Source organism: Tupaia chinensis, unplaced genomic scaffold, assembly GCF_000334495.1.
Source record: "Tupaia chinensis unplaced genomic scaffold, TupChi_1.0 Scaffold000320_2, whole genome shotgun sequence".
In the NCBI taxonomy this organism is placed as follows: domain Eukaryota; kingdom Metazoa; phylum Chordata; class Mammalia; order Scandentia; family Tupaiidae; genus Tupaia; species Tupaia belangeri.
In genome coordinates, this window is record NW_006159814.1 from 440,570 (window position 1) to 447,858 (window position 7,289).

Sequence of the window (7,289 nt, forward strand, 5' to 3'; positions counted from 1 at the left end):
TCCCTATCCAACTCTGAAATGTTTCATTTGGTTCTCAAAAAATCAAAAAAGCAGGGAAAACAAACAAACAAACAAAAAACACCTCATAGGGTACTCATTGTAAAATGTGAAAACTCTTACATGATTTACCAAGAGTTACACAAGTAGAAAGTTATTGAATTGGACTTGAATCGGATTTTCTGATTCTCACCCTTAATTCTTTCCTAGATTCAACCTCACCTCCCATGTGCTTTTCCGCAGGGATCCTGGAAATAGTGGCTCCCCTATTGCATTTTAGATATAATTTGATTGTGATGAAATGTTATTTAAACACACAGATTCAGGATAGAGAGTCTCCTGTTTTTTAAGCATGATACACCTGTGCAGCACAGAGAAACTGTGCTGTTCGTCATAAAAAAAAATGCCCAAAGGAAAAGACAAGAGTTCTGTTTTCAAAATGAAATGGTGCCTGCAATAAACAGATTCAAGCCAAATTACAGAACATCCCATCTGTCTCCTAAGGCATGTACACTGAATTACCTTACCAGCCTTCAAAATGCCCCATGGGGGAGGGGGCGATAGAAAAAGGAAGTGCAGTGCAGGCTCAGTAATGTGGACAAAGTGCTAGATTAATTCTGAAGGGGACTTGGGAGCCACACCTTCAGTTTCTTGTTCCCAAGTACCATGCCAACCATTGCTCTGTTTCCTGCTTTTCCCAGAGACTTTTCTAGATTTTGTATTTTCCAGGGCACCCAGACCCTGTCTGGCTTTCAATAAATGTTTGGTAACAACAATAACACAGAAGTGACTGTTTATTCAGATGGAAATTAACATGGATGAGATAACATTCTGCATTTCTGTTTCCCACCCCTAAGGTTATGGGTTTCAGTAACAAGGGTGAGAATAGATTTAGTATTCATTTATATCTCTGATAGAGATTAGCAATACCTACCTTGGTGTAGGTTCTTTATTATTTTCAAAATACTTGTGCAGGTATTAGCCCCTTAGTTAACCAAATATCTAGGAAGTGGGCAGACAGATATTTATCTTATTTTACGAATAGCACTCAAAGAGGTTAATTGATTTGCCTCTTGCTTAAAGTAATTGAGCTTGTCTGAATTTTTATCTAGTTATTGACTCTCTCTTTTTTTTTTTTAATTCACTTTTACCTCACAGTCTGTAGATTCTCCTGTAGCTACAAAGTGGGCATCACTCTAGAACCCTGTAGAGCATGATGCAGTGGTCAGAGTGCCCCAGGTTTGATTCCAAGTTCCATCCACTACTTGCTTGGATATGACCATGGTTAAGTCATTTAACCTATAAAAGTCTTGATTTCTGTATTAGTCAAGCTTTGGGTTGTAACAAAGACTCAAATAGCTTGGAACCTGGAAGGGATTTGTTGGCGGATGTAATTGGAAAGGTAGGGAGGTAGCAGAAACTTTAGAACCAAGGTCCTTTGCAATTGGTGGTGGTGGTGGTGGGGTCCTCTTTTGTTCATTCTCTTTGCTTCTAATGGGCCTCAATTTGATTCCCTCCCACTAAAGTTCTTCTTTTCTGGACTATATGTCAGTAATTAGGTGCTGAGGTGTCCAGTTTTGCTATGAGAGGAAGGGGACCTTGAGCCCGGTTGCAACTGATAAAATCAACTCAAGACTCATTCTTCTGGTTAGATCACCCTTAGGCTGTAAGAAGAGTAAGATATTATAAAGGCTTAGCTTGGGTCACTGGCCATGGAGGTACAGAACATGTGGCTCCACCCAAATCACATGCCTAGGGTGAAAGATGAGTGTATTTTTTCTTGTTTGTTTGTTTGTTAGTTTGTTTTAAGAAGTAGGAGGCTGTGGGAACCAGCAGTTAGCGTAATGGCTATGTCGCTGGACTCCCACATAGTCAACCACGGTTCATGTCCCGGACCCGGTGGCTTAAAACTCACGCCGGGCGCGTGTGCGTGCGTGCCCAAGATCCCGGGAGGAGAATGGAGGAGAAGGGATTGCGGCGTGACCATTCCCCCTGGGGGGTGATTTCTCGCTTTCTGTCTCTATGTTTCTGTCTGTCTGTCTGGCGAGCGCACGCGCCCTATAGTGAAAAAAAAAAAAAAAAACCTCTCAAGAAGTAGGAGGCTGTTATTAAATAAAGAGGAAAAGGATTTAGGGAATATAAAATGAAATCAATAGATGTGCACTATGGACTTTTAATCTATACAATGGGATAATAGGGTTTTTCTAGATTTTTTGGGGGGGCTGAAGATCATTAATATATGGGAAGCCACCAAATCTATGCTTTCATGTCTGGTATTTACTCAAGTTTTAGATTTCTGTATATGATTGCCTGCTGGATAGTAATCAGATGGTTAATATTATGTGTCAACTTGACTGGGATACCTGGATAGTTAGAAACACATTATTTCTTGTTTTTTCTGTGAGTATGTTTCCTGAAAAGATTAGCATTTGAATCAGCAGAAGTAAAGATATGCCTTAACAGAGAAAGGGTGAATCCATTCTCTCTGACCTGAATATCCATCTTCAGTGTCCAAAATGTACTTGGACACTGGAGTTCCTGATTCTTAGGTCTTTGGACTCTGGGATTTAGGTAGATATCTCTGTCCAAACCACTCAGGTTCTCAGGCATTCACACCTGGAGGGAATTGCATCACTGGCTTTCCTGGTTCTCTAGCCTGCATATGGCATATCATAGGACTTCCTGGCCTCCATTATTACATTAACCAATTCCACCCCTCTTATGTATCTACACATCCTATTGGTTCTGTTTCTCTGGAAAACCCTGACGAATGTACTTAGATGTTCCACCAGAATTCTTTCTAAAATAATAAATGTTAGCAATGCTTCTTGTGACACTAAGGCTCCTTCATTACTCACCCTCTCAGCTTATTATTTTTTTTTTAAGAATTATTTATTTATTATTTTCAATATGAGTTTTCCCAGAGAGAGGGAGAAAGAGGGAGAAAGAAAGGGAGGGAGGGAGGGAGGGAGGGAGGTAGAGAGAGAGAGAGAGAGAGAGAGAGAGAGCAAAAAAGGGAGGGAGGGAGGGAGGGAGGGAGAGAGAGAGAGAGAGAGAGAGAGAGAGAGAAAGCCACTACTAGGTCCAGGACTCAAATCATAGCCATGTGGGAATTCCAGCTCCTTAACCACCACACCACCTGCTGGCCCCTCAGCTTATTCTTGAACCTCATCTCTTTCCACTCTCTTTTGAAATTCCATGTTCTGATTGCATTGAACCATGTGGAGTTTCCCTCAAATACCATGCTCTCTCTCATCTCCAGACCTTAAAATGTGCCTAGCTGATAGAAAGTTACTCTTGAATATATGTTCAATTAATTTGTTAACTTGGCTCATGGCAGTTGTTCACCACAGAGAAGTTAATTACTTTCAATTTTGTATATAAACTGCCAGTTGCTACTGTTGCATTGATCTTGGTCCAGCCAAAGGCCAGAATTCTCTTGTGCTAAAATACTCTTGAAGGTAGAGTTCACCTTGGATATAGGCAGTGTGTTGTTGGGATTGACATGATTATTCCAGGAAAAAAGACATTTAGTACAATGGTTAGCGGTCTAACTGACCCTGGCATAGACCTAAAGAAGAATGCCTCGAAAATCCCTGTGGCGTGCGCAAAGTGCGGCGGCTGCTGAAGGAGTCGTAGGGTTCCCCACACGAGACGCCCGCATGACCGCGGACTGCGATGAGCACCCCAACAGTGCCCCTGCACCTGCAGCTGGCCCCGAGTCAAAGAATCCAGTCCGCATTCATAGAACAAAGAAGACAAAAATTCAAGGAACATCTGTTAAGAAGAAAAACAGTTTTTGCACACAAACAGGAAAATCAGATAGTATCCAGTAGAGGCCAGAGAGAGATGACTCCTGAGGTCCAGGTTGAAGAAGGGAAAAATGTTCATAAACTTAAAACAGAAATGGCTGATAAAGAAAATGCCAGTAGACCCACAGTGAGCAAAAATGATGCAGTAATGGGGAAAAAAATGCATTCCTTTAAAACCTTCAAATGAATTAATCAATTCAACTACCCCAGTTGCTACACATAATTTTGATGAAGCCAATCAAACTCTGCAGTTGTTATCAATTAAAGATGATCCCCCAAATCAACATATGACATTAAGCCAGGCATTTCACTTTAAGAATAATAATAAAAAGAAGAATGCCTCCATGGTTCAAAGAACATTGCTATTATAATTAATTTGTCTCCAGAAACAGTGCATATATCACCTAGTAGAAGACAGAACTTCTCTAGGCAACACCACGCTGCCTTTTTAATTGTCTAAGGGGGCATGTACTTGCTGAAGACAGATAAAGAGAAAGGAAGGGAGAGGGAGAAAACATTTCCCAGTGGAGCATGTTCATGCTGCAATCCTTTCTCCTCTGTTTTTCTGTCCTATCAGGATTTTGGGCATGCACACATATCCTGCGTGTTTTTCAAGCTGTGAGGGCTGGAACTTGAACCATGATTGGCTCTGTTACTCACTGCCGTGAGGCTGGCCTCTCAGGATTTTGGGCACACATGCACATGGGCCCAGTGTGATTTTTCAAGCCACTGGGTCTGGGACTTGAACTGTGGTTGGCCATGTGGGAGTACAATAGCTTAACCACCACTCTACCTGCTGGTCCCTGGCCCCCTCCTTTTTAAATATAAGGATCTTTTATTCCTTGTACTCATGATAGAGTTTGCATCTGCACAAGATGAGGAAAAAGAGCGAGATAAACATCTTCCACAGGGTCAGATCACACTGTGATCTCTTGTGGATCTTGGGTACTTGTGTGGGTGTCCAATGTGTTTCAGGCTGACCAGGCCAAGGATTTAAACTGTGGTTGCCATGTAAGATCCAGCTTTTCTGGAGCCGTACATAACTACTGCTAAGCCATGGAACTTTCTTTAGTACACAGATAGATAAATGTATTGGGTAAGTTAGCTGTTAGGCTGAGAATGTGTAGTTCTAGGGCTGAAAGGAGAGGATTTGGCTTTTTTTTTTTTTGGAGAGTTTTTGGCTATAGGGTGCATGCACTCACCAGGAAGACAGAGAGAGACAGAGAGAAAGGGAGAAATCATCTGCCGGGAGGATGGCCACATCACAGTCCCTTCTCCTTCATTCTTCTCTCGGGATCTTGGGCACGCACTCACATACGCCCAGAGTGAGTTTAAGCCACCAGGTCTGGGACTCAAACCGCATTAGACTGCATGGGATTCCAGCAACACAGCCACTACGCCAACTGTTAGTCCCAGGATGTGGCTTTTTGATGAACAAAAGAAGTCAGACATATGTCAGTATGGCCATATTAGCAGAGGGCATGGTAGGATGATCAGGGAAGGATGACCTGAGGGATGCCAGGTGAGGTGTGAGAAGCTATGTCAGAGAGGCCAGGCCAGGGCCAGGGAATTCTGAAGGCTCAGGTCTGAGGTGAGTGCTCTGGGCATGTGCGTAATTGTATTGGCAGGGCGGGGGGGATGGGAGAGTGGAGATGAGAACATCACATCATGATTCCTGTGAAAGACCACTGGATTTGGAGACTTGCATTCTCAGCTAAGTCATATGTTACTCTGAACTTTGGCACATTGGGGGAAATTACTACATTAAATAAGATTAGTTTCACTAGATTTGTAAAGCTTTAACATACAACTACATATAAAATAATATAATTATAGAGCTTTCTGGAATCCATCCTTGTGGGACTATATCTTACAACTTTGCCATTAGGAAACAAATATATTAAGTTCTGAAAGAGATACATTTTGTTACTTAAGAAGTCATTAGGGCCATTCAGGTGGTAAGGTGGTTAGGGCAGGGGGATCCTACATGGCCAACTGTGCAGTTTGAGTCTGGGACCTGGCAGCTTGAAAAACATGCTGGGCATGTGTGCATACATGCCCAAAATTACCAGAGAAGAATAGAAGAGAAGTGATTGCAGTATGGTCATTCCCCGGGACGGTGCTTTCTCACTTTCCCTCTCTATTTCTCTGTTGAGGGCATATATCCGATAGGAAAAAAAAAGTCATTAAAAAGTTGATTGTGGGGGCCAGCAAGTGCTGTGGTGGTTAAGGTGCTGGACTCCCACATGGCTGACTGTGGTTTGAATCCCTGATCTGGTGGTTGCTTTTCGTTTTCCTCTTCTCTTTCTCTGGTCAAATTAAAATAATAAATAAATAAAGTCAAATAAAATAATTCTTAAAAAACCAAAAGCATTTTAAAAAAAGTTGATTGTAGGGCCAACAGGTAGTGTGATGGATAAGGTACTGGACTCCCATTGACTGACTGTGGTTCAAGTCCTAGACCTGGCAGTTTGGTTTCTCACTTCCCCCTTCTATCTCTGTCTCTGGTGAGTGCAAGTGCCCTATAGCAAATTGAAAATAATAATAATGATAAATAAAATTAAATAAATAATTATTTTAAAAAACTGTGAAAAATTTGATCATTTTATCATATCTAATTTCCATTTTTATGAGAAAATGTGCAGTTAGATTTACATATTTATTATGTTTTAAAAGACTATTTAAAATAATTCTATATACTCAAAAGTTTTTTTTTTTTTTAATGGCCCAAGTATAATTATCTTTGGCCCAAGTCTAAACTACTTTCAAGAGTCAATTTTTAGAAAGTGTTTTTAAAAAATAATACTAAAATGTAATGTTTCTTGCTTATTTTCTACCAGCTTGGATTTCTTAAGAAAGGAAGATAAGTATGTTGAAATGAATAATTTTTTTTCTTAGAAAAAAATCACAAAAACATTTTTTTGTAGGATGGAGGACTCCATTTTCACATCTTAATCTATTTTGTATTTCTGATTGGCAAGACTGAGAGAAATCCCCACAAGATTCAATAAATCCCCCTAAGATCTGATTACAGCCAAGTTCTTGGACAATTGCTTATCTCTAATTAATAGTATTTTCATCTATACTATGTGGCTGTATGACGTAACTTAGCAAATTGTATCAGGCCCTGTTAAAACTAAACTGATTTAATTTAATGATTTCCCCAATGAGTTTGGGAATAGTCCCAAAGATGGAATCCAGAGAGTCAGCTGATGTTATTTGGGAAGATGTTTTTTACGGTCAGTCCAGGAACATGTCATCATATTTCTTGCACAGATTTGTTTCTGGGAGATGGAAACTGATCCCTTTCTGTGATTAACCTTTGGCTCTAAAAGTTCTTGCAATTCTGTGTCTGTTTATGGACAAGAGGAAATGGCGAGGTGTCAGAATATCTGCAGTCATTCTGATCACCTCTGCTCCTCTAGGACCAAAACAGACGCAGCTAAGTTTACATTTTTATGCTGGTTCATTTTTCCTCCT